The sequence below is a fragment of the Hemiscyllium ocellatum genome, chromosome 21 (genome assembly GCF_020745735.1).
Source record: "Hemiscyllium ocellatum isolate sHemOce1 chromosome 21, sHemOce1.pat.X.cur, whole genome shotgun sequence".
Classification (NCBI taxonomy): Eukaryota; Metazoa; Chordata; class Chondrichthyes; order Orectolobiformes; family Hemiscylliidae; genus Hemiscyllium; species Hemiscyllium ocellatum.
The window spans coordinates 5,338,971-5,365,676 of NC_083421.1; positions in this window are offsets into that span (position 1 = coordinate 5,338,971).

Here is a 26,706-nt window from a genome sequence, read left to right on the forward strand (position 1 = left end):
TACATCAGTGGCAGTGCATTGTAAATGAATGGTTTCCTGTGTCACACGAAAGAAATGGAGCCAGCTAAGTGAGAGAAATGAATTATTGTGATCAAACCCGAGTGTCGTTGAGGCAGTATTTGGGGTATTGTGGACAGATTTTCTTTCCTTTATATGGAGTGATCTCCTTACCACAGAGAGAGTGAAGGGGAGTTCCACCAGAATAATCCCTGGGATAATGGCACTATGAGGAGTGAGTGAAGGATGATCTAGTGCTGTGAGAGAATAAGACGTGATTGCATTGAACCCTGAGAGTGATGGACAATCACACCTTATATTCGAAACAGACGATGGAAAGCTAATAAATTCCTTGACTACTATTTCACTCAGGATGCATGATTCGGGATAGTTTAAGTGCCAGGGTGGACGTTCCACCCGCCCACCCCAACCCCTACTCCCCATTGAGAGAGACGGAGAGGTCTAAGTTTTGAATAAACTCTCCCCACATCGATACAGTGCAGTTGGTGTGTGATCCTGCACTGAATGTCATATTATCCACCACCCCCACAGCAGCCACAATACCTTCATTCTAAAACAGTTAACTATTCACAACAGCTTCTGACCTTCATGAAGAACATGAATCTATCTTCTCAGAGATGGAATGTACTCCGTTAAGGTTTAGACCAGAAGACTATAAGACATTAGAGTATAAATTAGGACAGTTAGCCAATCGTGTCTGCTCTGTCATTCAATCACCGCTGATAGGTTTCTCAAACCCATTCTCCGACCTTCTCCCCATAACCCTTCATCCCCAGGATAATCAAAAACGATCTATCTCCGTGTCAAATATATTCAATGACCTGACCCCACAGCTTTCTGTGGCAATAAATTTCAAAGAGTCACCATTCTATGGTTAAACAACTTTCTCCTTATCACTGTTCTAAAAAGTATTCCCTTTCATTTAAGGCTGTGCCCGCGGTTTCTAATCCAATGGAAACATCTTATCAACATCCACTCTCTCCAGGTCAGTCACTATCCTGTCTATATCAATTACATTCCCTCTCATCCTTTCAAACTTTATCAAGTATAGACCCAGAGTACTCAGACATTCATCATGCAATCAGCTTTTCATTCCTATGACCATTCTCTTGAAAATCTTCTGAACACGCTCCAGGACCAGTACATCCTTCCTGAGGTATGGAGCTCAAAGATGATCACAATCCTCCAAATGTGGTCTGACCAGAGCCGTATACAGTCAGTTATTATATTCAATTCTTCTCGTAGTAAATGTTCCCAATCATAATAGCAATTGCCCTCCTAACTACTGCCTCAACCTGCAAGCTGACCTTGAGAGAACCCTGCACTAGAACTCCCAAGTGTCTTTGCACTTCAGATTTCTGAATTTTCTCGCCATTTGGAATATAGACCATGCCTCTATTCTTCATGCCAAACTGCATGACCTCACACTTTCCAAAGTTGGAGTGCATCTGACTATCTCTTTACCTGTCCAAATCCTCCTTCAGCCTCTCCGCTTCCTCAATACGACCTGTCCATCTGCCTGTCTTTGTATCGTCTGCAAACCTAACCCGAGCGCCCTGAATTCCCTCATCTAGATTGTTAATGTAACAAGTAAAAAGTTCTGATTCCAACACTGAGCATTCTTGATCACCACTTGTCCCTGGCTGCCATCCTGAGAGTACTATTTTATCCCCACTCTCTGCTTTCTGCTCGACAGACAAGCTTCTATCCATGACACTACCTTGCCTTTAACACCACCGATCCTTATCATACTCAGTAATCTCCTGTGTGACACCTTGTCAAAGGCCTTCTTGAATTCCAGATGGATTACATCCATTGGCTGTGCTTGGTCGAGCTGCTCATTTCCTCTTCAAAGATTTCCACTGGATTTGTCAGGCATTAACTTGCCTTGATGAAATCATGCCGACTCTGCCCTATTTTACCAAACACTTTCAACTATTCAGAAATCTCATCCTACACAATGGATTCCAGGATCTTACCCATGACAAAGGATAATCTATTCATGGTGGGTCTTTTTTTGTCTTTTTCCTTACTCCCTTGTTAAAAAGGGTGAGAAGTTTTCCAGTGCTCTGGGATCGTTCCTTACTCTAGTGATTGCTGAAAGATCACCACGATTGCCTCCACTCCCTCTTCAGCTATCTCCCTTATAAGAGTGGGATGTAGTCCATCTGGTCAAGTTTATTTAAGCACCTTCGGAGCATTACATTTTTTTTTCTAGCATGTTCTCCATGGTGGGAGGCTCATACTCAGCTCTGGCCCCTCAATCTCTTGAATGTTTAAGGTATTATTCGTGCCTTCCACCACGAAAGCTGATGCAAAGTAATTATTCAGGTCCTTGACCATTTTCTCGTTCCCCACTACCATCTCTCCAGTCTCATTTTCCAGCAGTCCAATGTTCACTTTTGCCGCTGCGTTATACTTTATATATCGAAAGAAACTTTTACAGTCTTCCTTTATATTACTGGCTAGCTTACCCACATATTTAATAATCTCCCTCCTTATATTATTTTGTTTGCCCTCTGTTTTGTCTTTGTAAGCTTATGAATCCTCAGGTTTCCCACTACACTTTGCCACATTATATCATTTCTCTTTTACTTTTGTGCTATACCTGACTTCCCTAGTCAGCGATGGTTGTCCCATCCTCCCTATACAAGCCTCTTTTTCCTCAGGATAAATCTCTGCTGTATCCTGAATTACTCCAAAAATCTCCTGTCATTGCTGTTCCACTGTCTTTCCTGCTGGACCCATCTCCCAGTCAATTCTACCCAGCTCCTCACTCATATCTGTGCAATAGCCTTTATTCAGCTGCAATAACGTTACTTCTGATTCCAACTTCTCTGTCTGAAACTGCAGAGTAAATTCAAACATATTATGATCACTGTCACCTTAAGCTGTCCTAATCTAGTCTGCCTGTACAAACTGCTCCAAAAAGCCATCTCGTAGACATTCCACAAATTCCTTTTCCTGCCAACCACTATCAATGTGAATTCCCAGTCCATCTGTATAATAAAATTCCACATGATCACTGTAACTTTGCTTTTCCTGCAGATCTTTCCACCTCCTAGTGTATCTTACACCCCAGCTCCCTGTATACAACTCCAATTGCATTTTTTCACCTTTTTGATTCCTCAATTCTACCGACACAGATTCTACACAATCTGACCTTATTAATTTTTTTTATTATTGATTATTGATTCAATTCCATTCTTAATACTGAGACAACTCTATGTCTCTGCACACCTGCCAATCTTTTCGACAGGTTGAATATCCTTGAATATTCAGCTCCCAATCCTGATCCTCTTGCAGCGATATCACTGTAATGCCCACTATGCTGTACCTGCCAATTTATGGATGAGTCACAAGCTCAGTTAACTTATTCCTTACACTGCATGCATTCTGATATAATAGTTCAGTCCTGTATTACCCGTCGCTCTTCTCGTTGTCATTTGTTTGTCCAGCTGTTGTTACCTACACGGACCCTGAACACTGGATCATTCCCCTCCCGCTCCAAGTTCTGCAACAGAGATGATATATCCCAAACCCGAGCACCATGTATACAACACGACCTTCAGACCTCTTAATCCCGATCAGAGAGAACAGTATCTATGCTTTTAACTTTACTATCCCCAATTATCCATCATTGGGCAGCATGGTGACACAGCAATGCTGCCTCACAGTGCTCGGGACTTGGGTTCATTTCCAATCTCTGGACCCTGTCTGTGTGGACTTTGTACATTCTTCCCGTGTCTGAATTGGGAGCATTAGGTCTTTTCTCTCTCCACAGTACGTCTCAGTGTTTGCTTCAGATTTCTACCATCTACAGTATTTTTGCTTTTGTTCGATGGAGAAATGCAGCAAATGTGACAGGTTTTTGTGGTGGTTCGCGGGTTCCTCTGGGTGATTAGGAATCTTGCCCAGCCACCTGTCTGAGTGCAGTGTCCCTGGATGCCCATTCCATCTCTCTCAGTTCCCTCGGTCCATTGTCACTACATGCAGCCTTTCCCTGTCCCACCCCTGGGACTCCCCACACCCCATTGCCTGGCACTGTAAACTCCCTTCGCAGGACTGTGCACACAACGACACTGGGAACTTTCTGACCCGCTGGGGATGTGGGTAAAGACCCTGCTATTGAAAGGAATAGAATAACTAGAATCTAATTGAATAGCAAAGCTGAGTAAACAGGCTAAATTGCATCCATCTGCTCTGACATTTTCTAATCTTCTGTTTATCCTCGTCCATCTGCAAATAGGTGGCCCATATGTATGCCTTGTCAAACAGGTTTGGTGGCGGGGATAGATATCAGGTCCGGTGGTCATTGGACTGATTCAGTTCCTGACTTCACACGTAAGTTTTTTATTATCAAGTCTAACCAGTTTAAAAAAAGGCCTTGCTGGAGTTGTGCTGAAAGGATATTTGAATTTTGGAGACATTAGAATATGTCACGTGCGAGTGAGGTTAGGAATCATAAGGTAGCACAGTTAAATACACGATCAAAGTGCTGATCGGGGAGGCAGCGCTTCCAAAATGTGGATCATTGGGATTCCCGAGTCGGGAGGATATACACAAAAAGGACGGTATGATTCTGAACTGGCAGCAATTTATGATGTGTGGATTATTGGGATTCACGGGTCAGGAGGATACACACAAGAAGGACGGGATACACATGAACTGATAACTATCTCCGATAAGTGGATCTTTGAGATTCCCGGGATGGTAGGACATACAAAAGATGGACGGGATGGCTTTGAACTGGCAGCAACCTCCTGGCAGGCAGGTTTGCTATTGTCCTTTACGAGGGTTTAAACTAGTGTGTGGCGGCGGTGGGGGAGGGGTGTGTGGAACCACAGCAGTAGGTTCACAGATACAGTGACTGAGGAGAAGTTGGAGTCTAATCACAGTACAACGAAGACCAACAAAATAAAAAGGGTACTGAACACAATGGCTTGGCAGTCTGAAGTGTGCTGATTTTAATTAGAGGAATTTGTTTGTTGAACAAATTTTTCGATGTTGCTGCATGTCAGAAAATAGGAAGAGATAATGGTTAATTGTCCACTGTGTCTTTCACTGGACCAGCTTGTCTCTCCAGGCACCAAAATTTGTTATGTGGGTCAGAGAACTTCAGAATTAATACAACACAGTAGGAGGCCATTCAGCCCAATATGCGTCCGTGAGCTCTCCAACTTGACAACTTGAAAATAGAGGGAATGATCGGAGCGAGACTGAGAGGGAGAGAAATTCACAGAGAGAAAAACAGTGAAGTGAGATAAACAGAGTGCAAAAAGGAGAGACAGAGTGAGTGCGAGCAAGGGGTTTCAGATGAATGTGAAGTTAGATCAGGAGACAGCATGAGGAGAAATAAACAGAAACGTTTCTATGAAACTCTCAAAGACTGTAAGCCCTTTGTCTGGTGCCATACCCTGTGAGCACCATGCGGAATACTGGCTGTCATCCCAGATCATTTTTCGCCAATAACATCCCAGAGCTGAGTTGCTGACAGCTAAACACAATCCAATAGATCAAAAGATTGGTTCCAGGGAGAAGGTGGATTTACTTAAATAGTCTGGGCCAGCAGGAACTTGTAGCCCCGCTAGACACTGCGTGAGAGGTAGAGTGGAATCTCAGTGAAGGGAATCACTGGCAGAGGGGAAATCAAGATCTCAGCTTTGGGTCAAATAATGATTGATAATGTTGGCACACCACTTCCATGGTTTTGTAATTCACATTACAATTTATATGAAGTAAGTGTATTTTAACAATATTGCCTTTTTGTAGCTTTCATATTTTGGTATGTACAGAAAAGCTTTTTTATCCTTGTATTTTGTGTTGAATAAATACATTTTATTACTGAGGAAGAAAGGACCTTCTCCGAGGGGACAATCGTCATCTGAACCGTGCTGGGACCAGAATCCGAGTGAATCCTAACCAGGGATGTAGACAGAGCTTTAAACTGATTAGGTGTGTGTGTGTGTGTGGTTATAGGGTTTAATTAGAAAAGTTAAATTAAAAGAGGAGGTAAGAGTACAGAACTCAGGAGAAGTTATTAAAACCACCAGCACAGACACAAATAGGATAGAGCATTTGGAAATGTTTAATATATCAAACTTCAGGCGCACTGCACAAATGAACGAAAATGAGAAGAGGGACGGTTAATGCAGGACTGAAGGGGTTACAACTGAATGCATGCTGTATAAGGAATAAGGTAAATCAGCTTGTAGCATGAATTAAATCGGCAGGTATGAAGCGATGGGCATCGCGAAGATGTGGCTTCAAGGGGATCTGAATATGAAAGGATATTTATCCTATCGAAAAAATAGGCAGGTGGGCAGAGGGATTGAATTTGCATATTAGTAAGAAATGAGATTAAATCAATAGTAAGAAAGGAAGGAAGGTCAGATGGTGTAGAGTCTGCGTGGGTAGAATTGAGGAACCACAAATGTAAGGCAATCACACCTGAAGTCTTGTACAGGGCTCCAAAGAGTAGTTAGGAGCTGGGGCACAAGATACACCAGGAGACAGAAAAGATGTGTAGGAAAGGCAAAGCACAGTAATCATGGGTGATTTCAGTATGCAGGTGCACTGGTAATATCAGGTTGGTAGTGGTTCGCAAGTAAAGGAATTTTAGGAATGTTTATGAGATGGCTTTTTGGAGCAACTTCTGGTGGATCCCACTCAGGAACAGATGATACTGGATTTAATGACGCAGGATTCATAAGGGAGATTAGGGTGAAGGTAAACTTCAGAAGCAATGATCAGAACATGGTTGAATTTCTTCTGCAATTTGAGAGAAAGTAGATAGAATCAGAGGTAACAGTATTTCAGCTGAATTAAGGCAACTACAGAGACATAAGGGAGAAGCTGGGTAGGATTGACTGGAAGAGTGGTCAAGCATGAAAGACAGAGGAACAGCAATAGCAGCAGATTCCAAGATTAATTCAGGAGTCACAGCAGGGATTCTTGCCGAGGAATAGAGGCATGGTTCAGGGAGGATGAGACAGCCAAGGCTGACGGCGGAAGTCAGGAATTGCATACAAGCAAAAGAGCAAGCGTATAATGTGGTGAGGGGCAGTGGGAAACTAGAGAATTGGGATACTTACAAAGCCGAACAGAGGGCAAAAAAAGGACAGAGAAGATTAGATATGGAGGTAAGCTAACCAGTAATACAAAGGAGACTGGAAGAGGATCTTTAGATATATAAAGTGAAAAAGAGAGGCAAAAGTGAATATGAACCACTGGAAAATGATGCTGGAGAGACTGTAGTGGAAAACAAAGCAATGAATGAGGAACTTTGCATCAATGTTCATGGTGGAAGACACGAGTAATTTCCCCAAAATTGAAGAGAGTGAGACGGCAGAGCTGAGTACGGTGGTCATCACCAAGGAGAAAATGCTAGAAAACTGAATGGCCTGAATTTGGATAAATCACCTGAACCATATGGACTACACCCCAGCATTGTAAGGGAGATAGCTGAAGAGGTAGTGAAAGTGAAAGTGGTAATCTTTCAGGAATGGCTAAAATCAGGAATGGCTGGAAAATTGCTAACATGACACTCCATTTAATAAGGGAGTTAGGCAAGAGATAGAAAATTACAGACTGATTAGCCTAACCTTGTTTGTGGGTAACATGCTGGAATCCATCGTGATGGATGGGATTTCTGAATATTTGGAAGTATTTAGCAAAATAGTGCAAAGTCAGCATTGTTTCATCAATGGGAGGTCATGCCTGACAAACCTGCTGGAATACTTTGAGGGAGTAAAGAGCAGAGTTGACCAAGGAGACCCAGTGGATGTTATCAACCAGCTTCTCTAAATTCCTTTGAGAAGGTGCCACGCAGGAGGCTATTGAGAAAGATTAGGGCCCCTGGTGTTACAGGCAAGGTGTTAGCTTGGATAGATGCGTGGCTGTCTGACAGAAAGCAGAGAGTGGGGATTAAAAGTGTCCTTCTAAGGATGGCATCCAATGACAATTGATATTCCTCAAGATTCAGTGTAGGGATTACATAATTCGCTTTGTGCATTAAAGGTCGACATGAAGGAACTGAGTGCACTCTGACTAAGTTTTCAAACAGTGCAAAGATGGAATAGAGGGATAGGTAACATTGAAGAGGTGGTTCAGCTGCAGGAGGGTGCAGTAGCACCCTCTAGCAACACTTCTGATGCTCGCCTTCCAGACCACCAACCTCAGGATACAATGCATCATCCTCCGCATTTCTTCCACCGACAGTCAGACCACACCACCAGAGATCTACTTCCCTCCCCACCCCTATCAGCATTCTCCGGAGACCTTTCCCTTCACAACTCCCTTGTTAGGTTCACGCTTCCTCCCTCCCACACCCCAACAAGCCACCTTCCACTCCCGGCACCTTCCCTTGCCATTGCAAGAGGTATGAAACCTGTGCCAACAACTTCCTCCTCACCTCAATCCAAGGACCAAAAGGATCCTTCCACATCAGGCAGATGCATCCAAACACCTCATCTACTATATCCATTGCTCCTGGTCTACTCTACACCTGGGGAGACAGGATGTCAACTTGCAGAACGGTTCAGGGAACACTCTCTGTCACACACCCAACAAGTGCACTTACCTGTGGCTGAATACTTCGCCTCCCCCTACCACTCTTGAAAGGATATGCAAGTTATTGGTTTCCTCCACTGCTACACTCTAGCCACCAGACGTCTTCCACCTTGGAAACCTTTAACCACACGGTATCCAGCGCAATGCCACCAGTTTCCTCATCTTCTCTCCCTCCACCTTATCCCAGATCTAACCCTCCAACTGAATACCGCCTGTTGAATTGTCCTAGCTGTCTATCTTCCTTCCCATCTATCCACTTCACCTTCCACTCTCACCACTCATCTCCATTTAGCCATCGTCTTCCAAGCTACCTTCCTCCAAGCCCCTCCCATTCATCTGTCAACCCCCGTCCGCCCACCCACTTCATTCCTGATGCAGGCTTTATGACTGAAACGTCGAATATCCTCCTCCTCAGAGTCCGCCTGACCGGCTGGTGCTTTTCTAGCACAATAAGTTTTGACTCTGATCTCCAGCATCTGCGGTCCTCACTTTCTCCTGCTGAAGGAATTACATAGGTTAGGGGAGTGAGCAAAGAATTGGCAGGTGGAGTATAATGTGGGCAAGTGTGAGGTCATGCAGTTTGCCAGGAAAAATAATGGCATGGACTATTTTCTAAATAACGAGCAAGCTCAGAAGACTCGGGTTGGAGGGGCGGGGGGGGGGGGGGGGGGGAGGCATTGCTAGTCCAAGGATCTTGAAAAGTAAACCTGCAGGTTGTCAGCAGTTGGAAAGGCAAATAAAATTATTCCATTTATTTCAAGAAGGCTTGAATATAAATGCAGGGATGTACTTCTGAGGCTATATAAGATTTTGGTCAGGCTGCAGTTGGATTATTGTGCAGAGTTTTGGGTCCCATATCTCAGGAAAGATGTACTGGCCCTGGAGCATTTTCCGATAAAATTCACGAAAGTGATCCCAGGAATGAAAAGCTTAACATATGAAGAACATCTGAGGGCTCTGAGTCTATATTTGATAGAGTTCAGAAGGATGTTAGGAGGTCTAATTGAAGCATACAGAAGATAGAATGATTTGAACAGGGTAGATTTGGGAAAGATATTTCCAATGGAGTGGAGACTAGGACCCGAGGGGACAGAGTAACGAGAAGACCTTTCCAAATACAGGTAAAGATGAACCTTTTCAGCCAGAGAGTGGTGACTCTAGGCAATTCACTCTTACAGAAGTCTGCTGAGGCCAGGTAATTGAGTATAATTGAGAGTAAGACAGATATGTTCTTGATTGTAAAGGGGATGAAGGGTTACATATAGAAAGCAGAATGGTGTTGAGAAACTTAACAGCCATCATTGAATAGCGGAGCAAGCTCAATGGGTTAAATGGCCAAATTTCTACTCCAATGTATTCTGCTCCAATGTATTGGCTCTTCTCACTCCTCATTAGAGATGTATCCTGGAATTTGATTTCTTATGATTTATAAAGAGTAACATCCCAATACTGATGACTGGGAAATATCATGTTCCCTCCCTCCAGTCTCTGCAGCCATGTCCCCAATAACATAATCACACTGAAATTGAAAACCAATGCATGGTACTTAATCACAGTAGATTGACATCGACAACATTAACAGCATGACCCTCACGTGCCCTCTCTGATCCTCGACTAGCCATCTGAATTGCGTGTCACATCATATTCTTTGTTAACATATCCATGCCACATGTCTGTTATCACTCATGTTGTCGAAGGTACATTTGCCTCTCAGGTTATGGACTAGAAAAATTCTCTCCATATTTTATTGACATCATAATCACTGATGAGTAGTTACAGACTATATGTTTCCATTTATAAACGGAAGAAGTTCTTTATGTTCTGACAATCCTTTGATATTACTCCCATATCCAAGGCAGATTGAATGATTACACGCAAGCAATCTACCATCTCCAATATTCCTTCCCTCCGCCAGCCCAAATATCCAAAGCTAAATGAATAAATTTTAAACGTTCTTTTAAATTTTAATAAAATCAATATTGAAATCAAAGAAGTTAAATTGAGCTACTGGTTCAGTGACTGTGATTAATGTAAAATTCCGTGGATCCAAATTGTCCCAGTGGAGAGTTTCCATCGTTGAAAGATAAATGGGCTCTGTTCAATGTGCTATCCCATAGTGTGAGTAGGACCATCACTTACAGCACTAACAGGGATCAGCAGCTTGAGAGGGGGGAGGAAAGATCAGAATATGAGAACATTAGACAGGAACTTTACAATAATGATTCATAATCTGAGGACCATGGATTGGAATGTTCCAACAATGGATCAGAATCTGAGAACATTCGACTGGAATGTTCCAACAATGGACAGGAGTTTATCCTTGGATCTTTACTGGCTATCTCAGTCTTGGATATCATTAGCATATCAGATCCAGGATATCCTTTGGATTATTCAAGGTGATTACTATCCCATCCTGACGATAGTTGGTGTTCCTGGTAAGTCATTATATTTGTCTACTCAACTGGGTTGAACTGAATTTCCGCTTATGATACGTACATTTTGGAAAGGGCAGTCAATATTTTCAGTTCCAAACAAAAATGTATTTCCTTATATATTATAACTATCAAACTACGATTTATACATTATTCACTGATATGCGAGAAGGAAACAAACTCTTCTCAAACTCCATAATTCATTTTCTCCTTCACAGATTTACATCTCCGTGTCCTCCACACTCACCAATCCTGTCCAATACCACCATCATGATATCCCAGTCTCGTCCTCAGTCTCAGTGCAATATCTGAATAAACCATTTGTGCCTTTGTTCAATCCGGATGCAACAGTTTCACGTTTCTTGTAATCACATGTCCGTCACTAAATAATTTCTATTGAGAATGTTTAACTTGTTCTCTGCACAAAAGGGAAGACAGTTTATGGTGGTCAATCATTGACTCATAATCTAGAGCCACAGAATAATAGTCTGTTGATATCTCATGAAGGAAATTGGGGAGTCCAAAAGCAACCATTATCATTTGTTATAAAAAAAATCTGCTTGCCTCAAGACCTTTAGGGAAGTCAATGTGTCATGATTCCCTCCTCAGGTTTCCGTGTGACTTCTATGATGTACACGTGGGTGTACTGTACCTTTGAGAGAATTAAAAACCAACAATAACTACCTGACAGCACCAAGAGCTCTGAAAAATAGATATAATGTAACATTTTGTCGAACTTCCGATTAGCTCATTGTCTAGAAACAAATTCAGCAAATCATTGTAAATTATATCCCAAAATACCCACCTCCAATCAAGTTTCAATTTATTATATTGACAATCTTAACTGCCAATGATACAATCCAATAGTTTGGCGGTACAAGGCCATGGAAAATTGAACGATTGAGAGGAGAATTGCCAAGCTACCAGCATCTAAAGACTGCCTGAAAAGTAGCTCTCCTATAGGTACCTTTATTGTTTAGTAACTGGTGAAGCAGAGTCCCCAAGAAGAAAAGAAGACAGGAATATGGAGAAGAACCGAAAGCTTCCTGGTTTTGAGATAATAAGTTTTCTTTTGTAAATCTTAATTAGGAATCTTATCGGGGTTGTACTGTGGAGGGAAAGGTCAAAGATAGGTTAGAGGAAGAAGTGGTAAGTAGTCGTTCGTTTATTATTCTCTGTTGTACTTTAAGAAATAAAGTTTTTAATTTTTACTTTAAATAGATTTGGACTCTAGAATTATCAGATTACTGCATGGGATAAATCTTTTCTCTGTTGCTGGTTTTAATTAAGCAGGGAGATTTATCCTGTGTTGTGACACTAAAAATCCATAGCTATGCGTGTTACACTTTAAGGTACAGTGGAACAGCTGAACAAGCCACTCAGTTCAAGATCTGAATAACATGCTGCCCTGACCAGGGCTTCATACATCCTGTGAGAGAAGAATAAAGGTAAAGATAGCTCCCGTTCTCTGCCTGTTTTACGTATTGCTATATCTCATTTCCATTCAGGTACGTGATCATCCCGTATTTTAGGTGTATACAATGTCATTGAAATTGTCTCCGAGAGTGATGCACATCTCCATAGGTATCTCTGGTGCTGGCTTTATTGACGCTGACGTTTAGATGTAAGGAACTTATAAATTCCATGTCAGTCGTAGTGCATAGAGAAGGGATGGCATTTTGTGGCACATGAAATAAATGGTGATGTCTAAATGAGAGAAAATATGTTTTTTACAATCCCTGAGAGTGTTGTTGAGGCAGTATTTGGGGTGCTGTGGATAGACCTTCTCTCAAGTTTCACCAGACTAATCCCTGGGATGATGGCACCATGAGCAGTGAGCGAAGCTCAGTGAGAGAATAAGAGGTGATTGCATTGAACTTAAGGGGCTGGACAGTGACTCATGATGTTCTAAAAGGTAATGATATGCTAATCAGTTCCATGGCTTTTTTTCCACTCAGATTACATGATTCTCGATAGTTTAAGATGCTCTGAGAACGTTCCACTCAACCACCCCCACTCCTTATTTCAACTGAGACAGAGAGAGAGAGAGAGAGAGAGAGAGAGAGAGAAGAGAATAGAGAGAGGGAGAGAGAGAGAGAGAGAGAGAGAGTGAGAGAGAGAGAGAGACAGAGAGACAGAGAGAGACAGAGGTTTAGGTTTTTGAATAAACTCTCCCAACATTAATACAGTTCAATTGGTGCATGATCCTGCAATGAACGTCATGTTATCCATAATCCCGACAGCATCAACTATACCTTCATTATAAAAGTATTAACTCTTCCAGCATGATAGTGAGAATGAAAGTCTTTTTACGCCACAGGAAATAAACGGAGATGTCTAAGAGGAAAAAAGAGTTTTTATGATCATCGCTGAGAGTGTTGTTGAGGCAGTATTTGGAACAATGTGGACAGACTTTCTCTCCTTCATAAGGAATGATCGCCTTGCCACAGAGAGTGTGCAATGGAGTTTCACCAGACTAATCCCTGGGATTATGGTACCACGAGGAGACAGTGAAGATTAATCTCTGGCGATGTGAGAGAGTGAGAGGCGATTGCATTGAAACTTGAGGGGGAGGGACAGTCACTCACGATGTTCTAAATAGACACTGATACGGTGAAAAATTCCATGGCTTCTTTTTTACTCGGGTTGCATGATTGTCGTTAGTTTAAGAGCCTTTGAGAATATTCCCCTCACTCCACACCCAATTCCCATGTTGCATGTGAGAGACAGAGGGCCAGTGTTTGAATAATCTCTCCCCACATTAATACAGTGCATTTGGTGTATGGTCCTGCACTGAAAGTCCCGTTATCCGCAATCCCCACAGCAGCCACAATACCTTCATGCTAAAACAGTTAACTATTCCCACCAGATTCTGACCTCCATGGAGACGATGGGTGTGTCTTCTCGGCGATGGAAAATGCGTCCTTGAGACTTGGCACAAATCATTTGGCTTCCCTCCTCACTGCCAGCAAACTATGTTAAAGCAGCACACGTTCAACAGACAATGGAACCATGATTAACATCATGGAGTCCTCTATCAGTGCAGTCTCGGTTTCATGTTAGTCTTGGTTTGTCATGTTAGAATATCAGTGACCCCCTCTTGTTCCTGTATAACTGACTCATGGGGATGAATAGCCTCCTCCTGGTCTCATGGAACAGGTTTAAGGGTCTGATTGGGCTCTGCCGGTTCCTGTTTAACAGCTCGATGTACTGACCAGACAACTCTTCTTCCTGTGTAACAGGTCGGAGTATTGAATGTGCTGTCACACTTCCTGTTCCTGAATGCTAGCTCATACCCGTGTGAAACCCGCTTGAGATGCTGAGTGAGCTCCTCTTTTAACTGTGGAAATGTGCAGTGTCTGGCAGCGCTGTTACATAAATATTACCGACACTTTAACAGCACAAACCGGAATGCTTTCCGGGTCTTGCTGCAGATGGACACAGAATGGTTCAGGAGCTGATGGGGGACAAAATGTTCTGAACATTCTGTGATCTTCAGTCATCATACCTACTTCAGATCTTATGCTGGGAAAATACATTGATGGAGCAGCTGAAGATGTTTGTGCTGAGGGGGCTAACCTGGGGATCTCCTGCAGAGATGGCCCAGGAGTGAGAGGATTGTTGGCGACTGACAACAAACCTTTTATTTGTGTTCTGAAAGACCCCGTCCAGTGGGAACGTTACACCTGATCCACATTCAGATCAAATAAGTAGGTGGTCTTGATGCCATCTTCAGTTAAATACTGCCTTGGTATCAAAGCCATTCGCTCTTTCCTGAGTCCCTGTATTCGCCTCTTGTTCATATCAATAGGTGACGGTGTATGTGTAGGGAGTGCTTTCCTCTCACAGAGGGTAATCACTGTCAGGAATGACCTGGGCTAGAGAGCTAGGGGAGCTATATCACTGAAAGCACTTAAGGAGGAGGTAGTTGGATTTTTGACCTGTCAGACAGCTAAGGGGTGAAGAATTGGGCATTAAAGAGGAGTTAATGTCAACAGTAGATCAGCCATGATGTTGTGCAATGGCTTGATCATCCGAATTTCCCGATCCTGTTCCTTTTGTCCTCATATTCAGTAATTGCAAAATTAGTGGCTGTAATTTTCTGGAATGCTATTTTATTGAACGTTGCAATCAGAGAGAGTAAAGTATTTTGTGAGTCATCTCTGGTTGAGGTATGGGCACTGTATTCACAGTGAATCTGGGTCCATAATATCACCAACAAATGAACCACAAGTTGCAGAGAGGAAACACTCTGTAAAGAGACCAGAGGCGTCTTTCGAACCAGATAACATTTTCCAACTGACACCAAACCATGTGTGACAGTCGTGAGTGACTGAATGAGATCCTGTGTTACTGTTGACCAGGTATATGGAGCAAGTGGCCTCCATCTGCTCCTTGTAGGAGCTTGAGGAGTTGAATACAACATAGCAACACAGGACTGAGCAGCATGAGTGGGCTATTAGATACTTTGTTACCGCTCCATGTGCTTTTGGTCTCAGCAGCATGTTTCTGTCTGTATACCATTTTACTACATACAAAAAACAACTTTGAATAAATGCAAACATCCAGGCACCACAATACACTGGGGAAGGGAATTTCCACTTGAACAGCCCTTTGAGAATTTCTCATTTTTGTTCCAACAAATGTTGGAGCCGATCCAAATGTACTGTCTAAATCTGTCGGTCAATTCCTAAGCATCTGTATCCCTCTGCTCACCACTTACTCATGCATCTGTCTACGCGCATCTTAAATGAATCTGCCGTGCCTGCCTCTACCACCTCTGCTGGCAACACGTTCCAAACGCCCACCACCCTTTGTGTGAAGTACTTACCGCATGTATCCCCCTTAAACTTTCCACCTCTCAACTTGAAAGTGTGACCTCTCGTTATTTTATCCTTCACCCTGGGAAAAAGTTTGTCTCTATCCACCCTTTCTAGACCCTTCATAATTTTATAAAGCTCAATCAGGTCCTCACTCAATCTCCTTATTTCTAATGAAAATGAACCTAACCTACTCAACCTTTCTTCATAGCTAGCATCTTCCATACCAGGCAACAGTCTCTTAAATCTTCTCTGCGCCCTCTCCAAAGTGTTCACATCATTATGGTAATGTGGCGACAAGAACTGTACGTAGTATTCTAAATGCGGCCGAAACAATGTCTTGTCAGCCGTTATACTCAATACCCATCCAATGAAGACAAGCATACTATATGCCTTCTTGACCACTCTATCCATCTATGCAACAACCTTAAGGGTTCAACTGATCTTCACTCCCAGATCTCTCTGCTCATCAACTTTTTCAAAGCTCTTCCATTCATTGTATAATTCGCTCTAGAATTCCTCCTGCCTAAGTGCATCACCTCACATTTGTCTGGATTGAAATCCATCTGCCACGTTTCCACCGAACTCTCCAGTCTATCTATATCAAAAAGGAAAATGGAGGATTACAGATGGTGGAGATCAGAGCTGAAAAATGTGTTGCTGGAAAAGCACAGCAGGTCAGGCAGCATCCAAAGAGCAGGAGAATTGACATTTCGGGAATATCTTCGATTCCTGAGAAGAGAGATTATGCCCCGAAACGGTGATTCTCCTGCTCCTTGAATGCTGCCTGACCAGCTGCGCTTTTCCAGCAACACATTTTTCAGTTTATCCTAATGTATTCTTTGACAGTCCCTGATGCTTTCTGCTGCTCCACTAATCTTCGTGTCATCTGAAAACTTGCTAATCATACCAACAGTGACCTCTTCCAGATCATCTATGTATATTACAAACAACAGTGGTCCCAACACTGACCCCTGTGGAATATCACTGGTCACTTTTCTCCATTGTGAGAAACTCCCTTCAACTGCTACTCTCTGTCTCCTGCTGCTCAACCAGTTCTTTATCCATCTAGCTAGAACACCCTGCACACCATATGACTTCAATTTCTCCATTAATCTGCCATGGAGAACCTAATCAAATGCCTTACTGAAGTCCATGTATATGACATCAACAGCCCTTCCTTCATCTATCACCTTGGTCACTTCCTCAAAGAACTCAATTACGCTGATAAGGCACGATCTTCCCCACGCAAAACCATGTTGCCTATCACTGATATGCCCATTCTTTTCTAAATATAAATGGATGCTATCCCTCAGTACCCTCTCCAGCAACTTTCCCACCACCGAGTCAGGCTCACTGGTCTGTCGTTACCTGGAATGTCCCTACTACCTTTCGTGTATAGGGGGACAAAATGAGCAACCCTCCAGTCCTCTGGCACCTCATCTATATTTACGAATGCCATAAAGGTATCTGTCAGGGCCCCAGCTATTTCCTCTCTCGCCTCCCTCAGCAACCTGCGATAGAGCACATCCGGTCCTGGGGATTTGTCCACGGTAATAACCTGTAGACTACCCAACACATCTTCCCTATTTATGTCAACATGATCCAGACTAATCAAACTTCGATCTCTAATCTCAACCTCCATCATGTCCCTCTCCTCAGTGAACACTGATGCAAAGTAATCATTCAGAATCTCACCCATTATCCCAGGTTTGACACACAGCCTTCCTTCGTTATCCTTTAGTGGACCAATCCTTTCTCTAGTTACCTGCTTACTTCTTATATAAGAATAAACTGCTGTGGAATTCTTCTAAATTCTGCTCGCTAATGCTATTTCATGACCCCTTTTACCCCGTTTGATTCCTTGTTTAAGACTTGTCCTACTCTTCTGATATTTCTCCAGGGTCCGTTCTGTTCTTAGCTGCCTAGACATTATGTGTGCTTCCCTTTTCCTCTTTGCTAGTCGTACAATTTCTCCTGTCATCCACAGTTCATGAATCTTGCCCCTCCTATCCTTTGCCATCAACGGGACATGCCTATCATGCACTATCTTTAACCTATCTTTGAAAGCCTCCCACATTGCAAATGTGGACTTCCCTTCAAATAGCTGTGTCCAATCCACATTTCCGAGTTGCAGTCTAATATTGATATAATTGTCCTTGACCCAGTTTAGTACTCTTCCCTTAGGTCCACTTTCTAATTTATCTGCGAATATTCTGAAACTTATAGAATTGTGGTCACTGTTCCCAAAGAAATCATCCACCGCAACTTCTACCACCTGTCCTGGCTCGTTCCCCAGTATCAGTTCCAATATGGTCCCTTCGCTCGTCGAACTATTGACATACTGCAGGAGAAAACTTGCCTGGAATTCTTCCAAATTCTATCCCATCCAGACGTTAAGTGTATCCCAGTCAATGTTGTGAAAATTAAAATCTCCCATCACCACTCCCCTATTGCCTCTACATCTTTCCATAATCTGTTAACATATTTGTTCTTCTACCCCACACTCACTGTTGGGACGTCTGTAATACAGCCCCAACAATGTAACTGTGCCATTCTTATTTCTCAGCTCCACCCATAATGCCTCACTACCCAAGACCTCCATAGTGTGCTCCTTTAGCATAGCCATGAAATCGTCCTTGACCAGCAATGCAACTCCACCCAACCCACCCGCCCCCCTTTGCTTCCCTTTCTGTCCTGTCTGAATGGTTTATATCCTGAAACATTTCATTGTTAATCATCATGCCCTTCCATGAACCAAGTCTCTGTGATTGCAGTAATGTCATACTCCCAGGCACCAATCCAAGCCCTAAGTTCATCTGCCTTACACACTATACTCCTTGCATGAAAGTAGTCGTATTTCATGCCACCAGATATTTGTGCTCATCCGCTCTCTGCCTACCCTTCCATTTATTAATGCCATCTTCACAATTCTTACAATCTTCAGTATCGACTGGTTCCCAGACCCCTGCCACATTAGTTTACAAACTCCCCAACAGTAGGATCAAAAACTCCCACAAAGATGTTGGTTCCGGTCTGGTTCAGATGTAGACCATCCATTTTGTAATAGTCCCACCTTCCCCAGAACCTGTCCCAATGTTCAACAAATTTGAATCCCTCCCTCTTACACCATCCCTCAAGCAAAGTGTTCATCCTGCCTATTCCTTCATTTTTACACTGGCTAGCACGTGGAACTGGTAGTATTCCTGAGATCACTACCCTTTAAATTCTCTTCTAGCTCCCTGAATTCTTCTTTCAGGACCTCATCTCGTTTCCTACTTATATCGTTGGTGCTGTGTGTGTTATTTCTCATCCTTTAATTCTAACACTGCAGGTTAGGATTGCTGAGGGAGAAAGTGAATGGGTGACCAAAAGGCATAAAAAGAGTAGGAAGGCAGTGCAGGTGTCCATTGCTGTCATCTCCCTCCAAAACAGGTATACCGTTTTGGATACTGTTGGGGAAGATGGCTCACCAGAGAATGGCATCAGTTGCCAGGATCATGGCACCGTGTCTGGGACTGCTGTTCAGAAGGGCGAGAAAACGTATCGCAGGGCCATGGTCATAGGGGATTCTATTGTAAGGGGAGTAGATAGGATGTTCTGTGGCTGAAAACAGGAGGTTATGCCTGTGTCAAACAGGCTATTTTGAATGCTTACGAATTGATACCAGCAGTATATAGAGCGCGATTCAGAAACATAATGATGGAACCAGGTCGGACTTATATTGAGTTTGAAAGAGTTAAACATAGTAATTTTGATAGATGAGCATGGGCCTTAAAAATAGACAAGACAGATCATTTTGCTGGAGGAATTTAAACACTCACATCCAGAGATGACCAGAGTTCATGAGAATGAACAGCAAGTTCGAGAAGTGAGAAGCACGGCAGAGATGGCAGGTCAATACACATTGGTGCATGAGCTGCAATTTAGCTTCAGGTAGGACCTCCCTCCTGTGAGGGATAGAAATTTGGAGAAGGGGAGATCCTACTCTACTAAACAAAGATCGAGAGCACATTGGCAATGGTTTATTTCGGTTAATAAATAAGCCCAAGAGTGTTGAAAGGAGGTGAAAAGCCTCAGGTGTTTTCACAATACCAGAGTGTAACTCATAGAATTACAGTGCAGGTGGTTTAAGAAGCGCACTAGGAAAAACTGTCTTCACTGCAATAAGTGGGATAGACAAAGTCACAATGCAAGTCGTTGAAGAAAGGCCCTGTGGTTAAAAAAAATGTGGTAAAAGAGGCTAAGCCAGTGGCATTAGTGGAAGTAGTAAAGGAACCCCAAGAAAAGTTGAAGAGCTGCAGGAGAGTGCTCAGCTTAGGCAGGGGACGGGTATGGAGTTGGACCTGATCTCTATAAAGGATTCACCTCTTGTGGGGAAAGGTTACTCAGAAAGAACGGGGGAGAAGGATAACAAGGTATAATTTTGTGAGATACGGGATCTGTTCAGTCTCTATTATTCAAAAAGTGTGGCACTGGAAAAGCACAACAGGTCAGGCAGTGTCTGAACATCGACACATCAGGCACAAGCCCTTCATATGGAAAGTGGCGGGGAGAGGGTGAAAGGGGGGTAAAAGGTAAGTAGGAGGGTAGAAGTTGGGCTGAGGGGAAGGTCAGTGAGAAGGCGATAGGAAAATGAAGATGTGAATGATCGTGATATGTCAGAGAGGAGGGTGGAGTAGACATGTGGGAAGGAAGGTGGACTGTCAGGAGAGTTGAAGAACATGAAGCTGAGTTGAAGGGTTGGATTTGGGATGAGGTTGGGAGAGGGGAGAATTGGAAATTGGTGAAGTCGACGTTGATGCCGTGTGGTTGAAGGGTCCCAGCTGTCCTACTACCATCCACTTCACCCAGTCCTCTGACCTCTCACCATCGCCCCCCGAACTGCATTTACCTATCGCCTTCCAAGTTACCTTCTGCCCACCTCCTCCCCCACCCACAGACGTATCTCTCAGAACTCTTTACCCCCAACCCCCAGTTGCCTTATGAAGTGGTTATGCCTGAAACATGTATTCTCCTGCTCCTTGGTTGCTGCCTGACCTGCTGTGCGTTTCCAGTGCTACACCTTTCAACTGTGATCTCCAGTATGTGTAATCCTTACATTCTCTCAGCATCTAAAAGTAAATGATGGAAGTATTTGTACTCTTTCTGACATGTTACCTGAGAGAGTGATCATTTGTGGAATGGGAACAGAAATTTAGTGCTCTCCGGGTTGGAGATCCAAATCAAGATTGGGGACGTAACAGTGGGAGTGAGTGACAGACAGTCAGTTTCAGAAATACCGCTTTATTATTGAGAACAACACAGCAGGATCCAAGGTGAAAGTGACACCTTTTGTGGTGGTGAAGTCAAAGGAAGACCAGTGGATTGATGAGTTAAAAGACAAGTACCCAGGAAAGTTTCCAGACTGTGTAATACCAAGATCTCACTGTCATAGGTTACAGCAAGAAGCAAAATGTAAAGAGAAAGACAAAGGAGCGGAAGTGTCATTAACTGGCCCGCTGTTCATGTAATAGTTCAGGAAAATCCTGATCAGGCAGAGGTGTTTAGTCCTGAAAGGCTAATGGCCTTACAACAGAAATTTACATAAATTGATGTATCGTCAGAAAAGGAATCAGAATACATTCTGCGTTAGCAACATAAAAATAGAGTCCTAAATGTAAATGGAGACCACAACAGGTTATTGCACAGGAGAAATGGGCCAAAGTTGACCAGATTGTGTTGGCGATCGCATACAGACAGGAAGTGTTACGGGGATCACATGAACTACCTGCAGGAGGTCACCTGGAAGATTCAGGCTAATGTATGCAATCATTTCTAATGGCCTGGAATGCACAAGGACGTGTTTATTCTTTACTGTATGTGTCATACATGCCGAATGGTAGGTAAGCCACAGGCAGGACGAGAAACCAGAGTCTTTGTCGCCAATTCTTGCATTCGACGCACCTTTCACCTGGGTTATGATTATTTGTGTAGGCCCTCTTTCTAAACTAAAAGCGGAAATAAATATTTCCTAAACATAATGGATGTGTCTGTCAGATTACCAGAGATAATTCCATTAAGATTATTAAGCGAAAAGGGTGGTGGAGGGGTTCGTATCTTTCCTTACTCAGTACGGGCTACCCAGAAAGTTCCCATCAGTCCAAGGGAGTCATTTTACCATTCGGCTGTTTAAGTAAATCATGGATAGCTTAGGTATACAGCACTACAAATCAAGTGCGCCCCATCCTGAATCGCATGGAGCCTTGGAAAGTTGGCATCAGACGCTGAAGACCATGATAACAGCGTACTGTCAGGGTTGGCCAAATGATTGGGATAAAGGTGTCCCATTAAATTATTTGCCATTAGAGATGCCCCGATCTACTCAATTTACTCCCTTTGAGTTAGTATTCGGACATGAAATGTGAGGTCTTTTGGAATTAATTAAAGAGAAAATAACAGGACTGAAGTCAGAGATCTCAAACTTGGAATATGTATCTGAGGTGAGAGAGAGATTAGAATATGTGAGTTAGCTAAACAGCACATGAAGAAGGTAGAGCATAGAATGAACTAAGTGGCAGGTACAAAGTATGAAATTTGATATTATTTTCTTTCGGGGGGTGCCACCAATAGTGGGAAAGCCCTTCAAATCCAGGTTTAGTGTCCCCTTCCAAATGGAGAAGAAGTAGAGTCAGGTAAACTGTCTGGTAAAGATGCTGGATATAAAAATAAATGTAATAGGTATGTCATGTGAATACATTGTAACCTTACAAATATAAAGATAGGGAACTGGAGAAACAGATGTTAGTTACTGCCCTGCAGAGTGAGGGATCAAATGCGGATGTCATGGATTTTGATGTGATGCACAATCCTTTAGTTAACAAGGAATTCCTTGAGGAGTGGGAGAGGACAGCGAGCTATCCGTTGCAGGAGCAATGAACCCAGTTGATTTTCATTGCAGCAGTATGAGGGCATTTGCAGAACCATTATGTGAGGACTTACACTTTTGAGTATGGGGTGGAAGTAGAGAATGCTGTTCTGATATAAAAAAACACTCCTGCTGGCTTAATCCTCACAAAGCCACCGAGGTCCAGAAGGATGTGGATGCAACGCTCATCGAAGACATCATTGAACCTAGTCAGAGCGGGTGGAGCACGCTGATTCTGTTATTTCTCAAACCTGATGGGGCTCAGCGATTTTGTGTCCACGATCATAAGGTCAACAAATTCAGATTCCTATCTAATATCAAGATTCGAAGACGGCATAAATAATGTTTGACAAGCCACACGCATCACAAAGTTGGATTTACTGCATGATTATTGGCAGGCAACGTTATCAGAGAAAGTGAAATAAGTTTCTGCGCTTGTCACCTTAAAGGGCAACATCAATTCAAAGTGATGCTCTTTGGAATGAATAATACACCATCCACATTCCAAAGACTCATGACCAGAGTTGTGGCCAGATTAACAAATTGTGCAGTTTATCTGTTAGATGCAGTGATCTTTAGCAAGTCATGGAAAGATCACATGTTACAGTTGGCAGAGCTCCTTGAACGATTGCAAGAAGGAAAACTGATAATAAATGCAAAGAAAACAGATTTTGCGAAGGCAGATGTGACGTTCTTGAGGCATTACATTGGACATGGAAGGTTGACCCCATGGAACACAAAGACGAAGGGCTTTGAGGAATTTCCACAACCATCCACGATGAAAGAGGAGCTTCGATTTTTGGGACTGAGTGGATTCCATTGGAAGTTTGTTCAAAACTTTAGCAGTGTTGTGGAACTGCTGATGGGTTTACTGAAAAAGACGTAAAATGTTGGTGTATAGAACAGTTCCAGCAGGCATTTGAGAATTTAAAAGCAACATTAACTACCGCACCAGTTTTAGCTACATCAAATATTTTGAAACACTTCAAAGTTGCAATTGTTGTTAGCGATATAGGGGTTGGAGAGGTATTGATGCAGGAACATGTTAATGGAATGGAATGGCCAGTTGGCTACCTGTCAAAAAGAAACCGAACACCCACCAGAAAGAAAGTGCTCCACAATTGAAAGAAGATTATTGAGTTTGGTGCTGGCCTGACAATACATGATTGTTTATGTGACAAACGGGTTGTCGGAGATGAATGTATAAAACTACAAACTTTTTGCATTTTCTGAAAGATTTAAAGACTAAAATATGTAAATATTTCATTGGAGTCTGACGTTATCAACTTTTAACTGCAAAAATATATATGTTGTGGACCGTACAATTGTGATAGCAGATGTGTTATCACAGATTTAAAGGAAAAAGTGTAGATTACATTTGAATATTGCAATGTTACATATGTGTGCAGAATTAATATGAAAGATATAAGTTAGATTAATTACTTTTGCATTTCGTAGTTTTGGGATTCAGAATTACAGAAAAAGAAATGAAGCCATCTTTTCATTCTGATGTTTCATTTCTTTTTCCTGAAAAGGACGGGGGTGGGGTGGGGGGTGGGTCTGAAAGCAGGACTGGTCACTTTCAGACAGAACTGATTTTGCTGAATATAATGTACAGCCAGAATTGCCAGCTAATGGTCAGGCTTTTCCAAATGAAACAATTGTCTGGTAAATGGATACCTGGGTTTTGGTTGCTGTTTTGATAAGAATTAGTTTAAATAATGGCCCGGATCCCGGAAGACAATGGTATTTGAATATCATTGTTCCGACACGTGGAAATAATCAAATTATGAGTATTTAATGTGTCGTGAGGAATATATGCACCTGGCATTTTGAAATCTAGATGGACAGTAACTGCCATTGAACAGCAGAGCAACTGCTGTAGAGTCGGAGAGGTAACTGGCCACTTAAAACACTCTCTAAGATACCTTTTCATGTAAAAACTAGTTGCAGATAAAAAAACAAAGGAAGGTGACTCATGGATGTCAGCAGCTGGAAGAGTGAAGTCAGCGGAGGAGTCAGAGACTGTGTGGTCTTGAGATTAATTGAATGTAATGTTTCAGACGTGGGTTATAGGAACAGCGTTTTTTTCGAGTTGGAGTCAGATATCAGTTCAGAATAGGGGTTCTTGTATTTGTGAATAGTTTTTGTTAATGATGACTATTAAAGTTAAGAAATTAAATTGCTATTTTTCTTTAAATAGTGGCATGTCGGAGTTTTGTCAGTCATATATTAACAAATTACGCGGCAAAGTGAGCTTTTCTGGGTGTTTGCTTTAATTAACAGAGGGGTTCGACCTCCACATTGTAAATATCCATCCACACTAACACATTTCCTTGCACTTGGTCCATCTCCTTCAAGCCCTTTCCTATCCATATATTTGTGCGAATGTCTTTTAAATGTTGTTAATGTACCCCCTTCAAACGCATCCGCTAGCAGCTCTTTACATCTGCGTACCAGCCTCTGTGTAAAAAACGTTGCCCCTGAGGTTCCCTTTTCTCCTTCCATCTAACCTTAAACTAATGACCTCTCGTCCTTGACTCTCCAAACATTGGAAAAAGACTGACAACATTCACCATATCCATGCCCCATATGATCTTATGTAACTCTATCAGCTCCCCATTCAGTCTCCTCTGTTCTAAAGAAGAAGTCTGAGAATATCCAAACTCTCCCTTTAACTCAGACCATTGGGTTGTGACAACATCCTTGTAAATTTCTTGTGCATTCTTTCTAATTTAATAACATCCTTCCTATAACAAAGTGACAAAAACTGAACACAATACTTCCAGTGTGGCCTCGCCAATGTCTAGTATATCTGCAACATTACTTCCCAGCTTCTATACTCAGTGACCTGACTGATGAAGGCCAGTGTGCCAAAAGCCTTCTGTCTACCTGTGACTCCATTTTCAGAGAACCGTGAACCTGAACTTCAAAGTTTCTCTGCCCACTAACCCCGTTAAGGCATTAGCATTCATCACGAAATACCTATCTTGATTTGACTTTCCAAAATGCAAGACCTCGCACCTATATATGTTAAACACCATTTGCCAGTTCTGGTCCCACTTCCACAGTTGATCAGGGTCTTGCTGCATTTTATGATAACCTTCCTCATTGTCCACGATACTGAATATTTTAATCTCATCTGCAAATTTAATCATCATGCTTGTTACAATCTCATTCCTATCATTGATAAGAAATAACAAACAGTAATGGGCCCAGCACTAACCCCTGAGATTCTCCACTAGTTCACTAAAATCCTTCAGGAAAGGAAAATTGCATCCTTATCTGGTCTGGCCTGCACGTGACTCCAGACCCACAACAATGTGCTTGACTCTTATCTGCCCTGTGGGCAATTATGATGGGTAATACATGCTGCCTATCCAGTAATGCCCCCATCCAGAGAGTGACAAAAAATACGTTACAGGCCTCCAGTCCTACAAGCATCCTTCCACTATTAACCTCTCCTTCCTCACACCAAGGCAATTGTGTATCCAATTTTCCTGCTCTCCTGCATTCTATGCCATCGAATCTTCCAGAGCAGCCTATCATGTGGAACTTAATCAAAGGCCTCACTGAAATCTATACAGACTACGTCTACTGCTCTCTGTGCCTACTGATTCAAAAATCTCTGTAAAGCCATGTTCCTGCAGTTATGAATCCTTGCTGAGAGAGTATTTGCGGAAATCTCTACAGATTTGATCTCCTTTGTCAGTAGTAATTTCCTTAAAACAGACACAGATGTTTGTACCATGAAATGAGAGCGAAGAAACTCAGTGTTTAATCTGTAGAGCTATGAGAGAATAGAGATGGTTGCACTGAAACTTGAGGATTGGTTGCGATCCCTTATTTCCAGGAGAGACATTGACAGGGTGAGAAATTCCATACTTTACCCAGGATTGATTGGTTTGATTTATTGTCATGTGTACATCAGTACAGGGAATCACTTTATTTATGAGCA